The 8633-nt window shown below is 41.5% G+C and overlaps 1 protein-coding gene and 1 pseudogene across 1 annotated transcript in view; one reads left to right on the top strand and one right to left on the bottom strand.

Annotated features, from left to right (window-relative positions):
- The window catches only part of LOC105545846, a 1238-nt pseudogene extending 476 nt beyond the window's left edge, over positions 1-762 (top strand).
- GLT1D1 (glycosyltransferase 1 domain containing 1) overlaps positions 1-8633 on the bottom strand; it is a 114502-nt gene that overhangs the window by 38836 nt on the left and 67033 nt on the right. The gene's annotated exons all lie outside the window — the stretch shown is intronic.

Raw genomic sequence — 8633 nt, 5'->3', positions numbered from 1 at the left:
GAAAGAAAGAAAGAAAGAAAGAAAGAAAGAAAGAAAGAAAGAAAGAAAGAAAGAAAGAAAGAAAGAGAAAGAAAGAAAGAAGGAAAGAAAGAAAGAAAGAAAGAAAGAAAGAAAGAAAGAAAGAAAGAAAAAAAGAAAGAAAGAAAGAAAGAAAGAAAGAAGGAAAGAAAGAAAGAAAGAAAGAAAGAAAGAAAGAAAGAAAGAAAGAAAGAAAGAAAGAAAGAAAGAAAGAAAGAAATTGGCATGTTAGCCAAGGCTTTCATTGACCACGAGAAACTCATTCCAGATTACGTCATCTCAGCTGACCCTTCAGGAGCTGCAAAATCTCACCTAGTCTAGCTGTTGGATGGTTTTTCCAAGGACACTTTCACAGGCAGAAGCCCCAGATAGAGCAGATCAGATCAACACAGTGATTAACCTGAATGTGTCCTTTTAGGTCATTAAACAACGCCTTACTGCTCGCTGGATTCATCCCGCCAGCGGCCGAGTCTACAACACTGAATTCAACCCTCCCAAAACTGTGGGCACTGATGCTCTGACAGGGAGCCTCTCATTCAGCGTGAGGAGGATAAACCAGAGACGGTTATCGAGAGACTACAGGCTTAGGAAGCCAAACAAAGCCAGTCCTGGAATATTACCAGGAAAAAAGAGGTGTTGGAAACATTCTCCAGAATAGGAACCAACAAGATTTGGCCCTATGGTGATGCTTTCCTACAAACTAAAGTTCCTCAAACAAGCCAGAAAGCTTCAGTTACTCCGTGAGGAAAAATGTGTGGCACTATTAGTAGTAAGATGGGCACGTCTCATAGTCCTTGCATTTAGAAGCTGTTTTTCCTAAGACTTCCAGTATGTATGAATTCTTTGAAAATTATATTACTTTTATTTCTGCTGATTTTATTCTAGATGCTAAGGATGTGCCAAATGAGTCAGATACTAAGATGCATCCTTTGAAATCACCTAGTGTGTTTTATGCAGCTATCTTCAAAAACATCAGTGATGTCTGAACTTTTAAAACATCTGTTAGAGCAAAATTAAAAGAGCGTTTGGTAGTAATCTTACTTTTTGTTCAGTTAATAAGTGGTTGATAAAGTTTCCATATTTTCCTGGAAAAGTTAAAAAAAAAAGTTACATGCCATTGGGGGAAAATGGGTGATCAGAAATGTTTGCACAGATTGATGGCAAAAAAGACATTTCCAGCATTGTGGAACATGGTGAGACACTATAAAATTCCAGAAAGAAAGCAACTGGGTTTACAGATTTGTTGTAAGACACAAATTCTCTGCTACTAAGAAATGTATGTGCGAACCATACATGCTGTATTTATTTTGTTGTTAAGCATACTTTCAGTTTACTCAGAATTTTCAATTTGCTACAAAAACGTATCCATTAGCATATCGAAAAATATTACTTTAAGATGACTTGTTTCCTTTGAAAATACATATGTACCAAGGGTTATGATTTATGTCAGAAATTAACATTATAAGTCCTTGGAAAAGCACCAAAGTTGAATGAATTTTCAACAAAATGTAATTAAAATCTATATGTTTTCAGATGTGACTCAGGTTAAGAAATGTGTTTTAGGATCTACTTGCTGGTTTCTCTTTTTGATCCAAATGTATGATCTGCCCTGATAAATAACAAGTTATGGTACCACCCCCTGCCAAAAAAAAAAAAGAGAGAAAAGAAAAAAGAAAACCCGCGGCGCTATGTAAATAAAGTAAGCACGCATTGTCGTGAGTAAATAGATGAGAGATGCCTGGGAAATGCTCCCTTGGCATAAATAGCAATCAATCATAATTAGTAAACAGGTGTGCCAATAAAAAGAATGTACACAATAGGTTAACAAGGACCAGGAAAGTAAGTGAGTTTCCTGAAGGAGTTCTTTGTTCCTGATCAAAGAAATCGATACCTGTGAGCATTCACTGCCACCTTATTTTAAGGGGAAAGAAACTTTGTTGGTGTCATCTGAGAAGCCATTTAAAAACTGGAATGTGGGCCGGGCGCAGGGGCTCATGCCTATAATCCCAGCACTTTGGGAGGCTGAGGCGGGTGGATCATGAGATCAGGAGATCGAAACTACCCTGGCCAACATGGTGAAACCCCGTCTCTACTAAAATACAAAAAATCAGCCGGGCGTGGTGGCGGGTGCCTGTAGCCCCAGCTACTCAGGAGACTGAGGCAGGAGAATGGTGTGAACCCAGGAGGTGGAATTTGCAGGGAGCCAAGATTGCGACCACTGCACTCCAGCCTCAGGGGCAGGGTGAGACTCCGTCTCAAAACAACAAACAAACAAAATTGGAATCTAAAGTGATTCCTGAGTGGGGCAGCAAGGATGGTTGCTGACGTGCTGTGTGGTCTGGTAGAAGTGGGGCAGTGTGAGAGGTGGAGGAAATGCCCGATGGCGTCTTCCGTGGCGTATTTACTCTTGACTTGGTGCCAAATCAAATGAAACAAACCCTCGTACAAGCTGTTATTAATTGCCTTTAAAAATCCGTTCCATTTTTTTCCAGGTACTTAAAATACAAGTGCCAGTAAGTAGTTCTTATGTATTTTGGGGGAAAAATTTTATTTTCCTTTTCTTCTGATATTTTAAAAATTCACCGAGCCTTCAAGATGAACCAAAGTTTCTTAAAAGAATTATAGTAAACACTTCATTCTTTATAAAACTTTTTATAGTGCCTTATTTGAATGTTAATCGTATGTGCTTTCTAAAAATGTTGTGAACTACCAAACTTATGGATTATTGCTAGGTTATCAGGCATACATTAGTCTTTATCAGAATAAAATGCAATTTCATAACCGCGGCTATTACTTTGTCCTTGGTCCTTCACAGGGCCTGCTCCAGCCCACCTTCCTTCCTGCTGCCTGATGTCTCAACGGCTTCTGAATGACTGTGTTTTAATAAATGATCTTAAAACAGTAAAAAAAAAAAAAAAAAGATACATGTTAGCAAAAGCCTGAAATGAGGCTAAGTCTCCAGCGAATTACATCAAATGGCAGCAGAGCCAGACTCAACAATTCAGAGAGGGAAAAAAGTGGTAGGAAATGGTACTATGAGCCCAGCTATTAAATAATAAAAATAATAGTAAAAAAAAAAAAAAAAAAAAAAAAAAAAAAAAAAAAAAAAACCACCAAAAAAAACACAGAGAGAGAGAGAGCGGGCATGGTGGCTCAAACCTGCAGTCCAGCACTTTGGGAGGCCGAGGGTGGGGATCACGTGATCAGGAGTTCGAGACCCACCTGCTGGCCAACATGGTGAAAGCCTGTCCCTACTAAAAATACAAAAACTGGCCGGGCGTGGTAACGAGTGCCTGTAATCCCAGCTACTCGGGAAGTTGAAGAATCACTTGAACCAGGGGCGGAGGTTGCAGTGAGCCGAGATTGCGGCATTGCACTCTAGCCTGGGTGACAGAGTGAAACTCTGTCTCAAAAAAGAGAAAGAAGACAGAGAATGTTCCAAAGAATACCTATAGGCTCTGGTTAGGAGCCTGTATGGCTACACCCGTGTGTGGCGAGTGAGAACCCTTCAGCCAACTTAAGGTCTTGAGACAGAGTCGTTTCCAGAAATGGGACAATTGGACAACAACCGAATTTTGCAGTGAAAGTGTTGCTTAAATGATGCAGAAGGATTTTGTCATAAAATCATTCAGGCAGAATAGGTTGGAATCCTTAGGAAGTCTATGACTAAAGATCTGACCATATCAAAATATCTTTTAACAGGATGACTTCTCAGAAACAGTTGGAAAGGCCAGGACCTGATCACCAGCTGATGAATGAGTAATCGTGACGTGCCTGTCCACACAAAGGGAGCGCCACTCAGCCATGACAAGGAAGTGCTGACTTAAGCCACAACAAGGGTGAGCTTGGGAAACACGATGCCACATGAGTTACACCAGACAGAAAAGACCACAGAGTGTATGATTCCATGTCTATGAAATGGCCGGAGCAGGCAAATCATAGAGACAGAAAGTAGATTAGCGGTTACCCGGGGTTGCTTAGGATCTAATTAGGGGTTATTGGGGTGAGGGGGAAATGGGAAGTGACTGCTTAGTGGATAAAGGGTATCCTTTTGGGGTGAGAAAAATATTCAGGAATGAGATGGGCGTGATGGTTGCACAACTTTGTGAATAGACTAAAGCCCACTGGCTTGTGCACTCTAAAATGGTGAATTTCGTGGCATGTGAATTCCACCTCAACTTCTTAAAGGCCAGGGGCAGCCTTTGCATTAGTCACAACCTAACATCCTCCAGTCCCAACTTGACTCCTACTTTAGAACAGGTGCTTTGGGGCAGGGACTGTGTTCCGTCCTGTTGCATCCCTGAGAGCTAATAACACACTTGTTGAATTCACGCAAAAATTAATGGCAACATATTCAAACTTATTGCTCCTCAGAGATAGGCCACAAGTTTTTAAGCAAACTCGTAGTGAATAGTGGATGTTTGGAGGCCAGAAAGAGGCAGCACCAGACTGAGGGGACTCCGGATACAGAGGGCCAGGGTCAAGGCCCCCCCAGGCACCAAACTAGCCTCATGCACATTAACGGACCTCTCCGCGTGTCAGTTTGCTCATCTGTCCAGGGAGAACTCTAGAACCTTGGGATTGCTCGGAGGAGTAAATGACTTAGAAGACGTGACGTGCGGAGCCTGTATTCACATTCAGGCCCACTCCAGGGGCTGAATTTGTAAAACTATGCTCTGCTGCCTCTCTGCTTGCTGTTAGAACTGTGCCTGGGACACAGTAACTGCTATACGTGTTGCAGAAGAAAAAAGTCAAATGTTAAAGTCTTATTAGAAAAATACTGGAAGAAAATAATAATGAGAGCTACAGAGAGCACCACCAATACAAAATAATCCATAAGCTTAATCTCACATATATATGTATATAGTACATAATATGTAATATATTATTGTATGTATATGCACATGTATATTATATGTACATGTGTACATATATAAGATATAATATATATATACATATTAGAAATGGGGTCTGATGGTTAGAATCTGTGTCCCCACCCAAATCTCCTGTTAAATTGTAATCCCCAGTGTTGGAGGTGGGGCCTGGTAGGAGGTGATTGGATCACGGGGGTGGTTTCTAACAATTTAGCACCATCCCCCAGTGTTGTCTCATGATTGGGTTCTCAGGAGATCTGGCTGTTTAAAAGTGTGTGGCACCTCCAGCCTCGAGCTCTTCTTCCTGACCCAGACACGTAAGACGCGCGCCTACTTCCCCTTCGCCTTCCGCTGTGATTGAAAGTTTCCTGAGGCATTCCCTGGCTGTGCTTCTTGTACAGCCTGAGGAATTGGAGCCAATTAAACCTGTTTTCTTTATAAATTACCCAGTCTCAGGTAGTTCTTTATAGCAGTGTGAGAACTAATACAGGGTCTCACTATGTGGGGCCCAGGCTGGTCTCGAACACCTGGGCTCAAGCGATCCTCCTGCCTTGGCCTCCCAAACTGCTGGGATTACAATCATGAGCCACTGTACTCGGCCAAGCTTAATCTCAAATGTGTACTTTTTTTTTTTTTTTTTTTTTTAGTAGAGACAGAGTTTCACCATATTGGCCAGGCTGGTCTCAAACTCCTGACCTTAAGTGATCCGCCCACCTTGGCCTCCCAAAGTGCTGGGATTACAGGTGTGAGCCGCTGCACCCAGCCTCAAGTGTGTACTTTTTTGATTAACTACACATCTGAGATTAAGCGGCACTGCCACACCTCCGAACACTCCAGAACTGGGAAGTAGAGAGAAGCTCCCTGATTGCCTGAAAGGAACCCCTGTGTTCCCAAGGGCAGCCGCCACACTCCTCACCACCAGAAACCTCGCCATGACACGACCTCATCTCGTGCAACCTCGTCTTGTGCAATGACCTCATCTTGTGCAGCGACCTGGCCTCAGGTAAGTTTGCTTACTGAGGTACTGAGAGGACCTAGCGTGCTGCTTCACTTTTTCCAGCCACTCAGGACAAAGCTGCAGTATATAGTTACCATATCTGGCTCATCCAACAGCAAAGTCTTCAACAAAACAATGAACACCCATGCCTCTCCTGGTCTTATCGACAATGAATAGAGCTTTAAAACACTGAAAAAAAATTCCTAAATGTATGCAAGTGTAACACAAAATTCTAAGCATTTATTGAAAGATACAGGCAGAGGGTCTAAACGCATTTGGCTAATGCCGTGCCTGCAGTTTCTTCCCAGCTGCTACTCCTGATGAGCCAGGAGTGAAGGCATATTCAATTTCTATTCTCATTTACACTTTACCAGTAGGCATTATGAAGTACAAACCAAGCTGGTTAAAGAATATGATGATATCCCAACAGTTTATAATACTAACTGAAATAATGCTGCTTTCTAGAAACTTTGTTTCCTTTCTTCTGGCAAGGAGATGTTTCACGTGTTTATTAAACCCCAGCTCCTTCAGTTGACCAGAAAGCCTGAGATTTAACCCAAAGGATTGGTAATGTTCAGCTTGTTGACATCCCTGAGGTCACCAAGTCACTGAAAATTTGCTGTTAGCCTTCAGCAAATTTGGATGCATAAGAAAATTTAAAAGAATTCCCGGAAATCTATTTCAAGAGAAAAATTCATAGCCATACACAATTTTTTTGTTTATTGCTGTTGTTGCTATTAATAATCTATACTTCTCGGCCACCTACTCTGTGCAGAACATATGCTGAGTTCTTTACATGCATTAGCTTATTTCTTCCAACAACCTGGTTATCATTACCTGCCTTTTACACATGAAGACACCGAAGCTCAGACAGTTCTATAACCTAACCAGGATCACACAGCTAGAAAGTTGCTGGGCCAGTACTCACATTCAGGCTGACTCCTGGGGCTGAATTTGTAAAACTATGCTCCGCTGCCTCTCTGGTTTCTGTTCAAAGTATTTCATCAGATATAGTTCATAAGCTTATGTAGATTATGGAAAGCCTACCTACTGATTAATTTACCCACTACACCCCATCCATGTCTGTATTAGTCTGTTCTCACGCTGTTAATGAAGACATAGCCAAGACTGCATAATTTACAAAGGAAAGAGGGTTTAATTGACTCACAGTTCCAATGGGCTGGGGAGGCCTCAGGAAACTTACAGTCATGATGGAAGGGGAAGTGAACACCTCTTTCTTCACATGGCAGCAACAAGGAGAAGTGCAGAGCAAAGGGGAAAAAGTCCCTTATAAAACCATCAGATCTTGAGAACTTACTATCACAAGAACAGCATGAGGGTAACCACCCCCATGATTCAATGACCTCCTGTGACACGTGGAGATTATGGGATTGCAATTCAAGATGAGATTTGGGTGGGGACACAGCCAAACAATATCAGTGTCTGTGTCCCTGCATTCTCTCTACCAGGAATGTCATCCTTTGTCCCCAAAACCTATTCATCCTCTGAGATGAAGGCAATGCCCCCTCTCTGAGACACTTTCCCATCATTCTGTCCAGAAGTAACATCTCCGCCCCACGCTATCATAACACCTACCACAGGGACCAACCTCTTTTGATACTTGCCCACATTCTCCTCCTATCTCCATGTCCCTCCCAAGGGCATGCACAGGGCCCTGCGTACAGTTCTGTGCTCATAATATCTGCAAAAAGAATGACCTCCGGCTGACCCCACTTTTCCATTTCCCATTGCTGATGCCTTTTGCTCGAATTATCCTAAACAACTGAATTACTCTTTATCCATAATATCTTATCATGAAAAAGCACACAGTCCAATGAAAGCCTTTTTTGGGCTCTACATATTAATTTTCAAAATCACATTTTATGAGTATTTTTAGTTAGAGATTTCTCTTATTTTTAATTTTATTAGCATGCCTCTGCTCTCATTAATAACTATTTAGGGAAAAATAATTTATCAAGGAAAAAAATCAAATTGTATAAAACCACAAAAACACTTCATCTAAAACTTAACTGAAGGCATAACAGCAACTTTCAAGTTGAAACTAAAAACTGCATTAAATTTTTCTGGATTTACCTTCCACATTAGCTCACTTTCAAATTTCTTAGCGAAGCCACGTGGAACAAAGTGCGAGATAAAGAAAAAAAGAAGGGGGGAATTTTTATTTAATGAAAGCACATGTCATGAGATTTTAAAAGGCAAAAGCATTGCAAGCCACAATGAAAATTCTCATTTCCTCCTTCCAAGCTTATTTATTTTCTAGCAAAATACATTGTTTCAACTCCTAGACTTAAGGGAAATAATCTTTGATACAAGAAGTTATCGTGGAAAGTCATTAAGCTGTCATGCTCAAACCAAATGTTCATACCCTGCTCCTTATCAAAGAGCACCAGAAAATGCACCCACACAAGATCCCCTGCAAGCAGACACCATATGCTTCGTTGAAATGCTTGAGCTAAGAGATCAAAGAAGCTTTAATAGATAACCAAAGCCACGCTCAAACCATCCTGCAGCTAAAACAGGATCTCAGCATGTCAAAGCAGAAAAGAAACACCAGCATGAAAAGATATTTTATTTTATTTTATTATTATTATTTTTTGAGATGGAGTCTCGCTCTGTCGCCCAGGCTGGAGTGCAGTGGCCGGATCTCAGCTCACAGCAAGCTCCGCCTCCCGGGTTCACGCCATTCTCCCGCCTCAGCCTCCCGAGTAACTGGGACTACAGGC

Source organism: Mandrillus leucophaeus, unplaced genomic scaffold (assembly GCF_000951045.1).
Source record: "Mandrillus leucophaeus isolate KB7577 unplaced genomic scaffold, Mleu.le_1.0 Scaffold34, whole genome shotgun sequence".
NCBI lineage: Eukaryota > Metazoa > Chordata > Mammalia > Primates > Cercopithecidae > Mandrillus > Mandrillus leucophaeus.
This window is presented reverse-complemented; position numbering and strand designations above follow the sequence as displayed.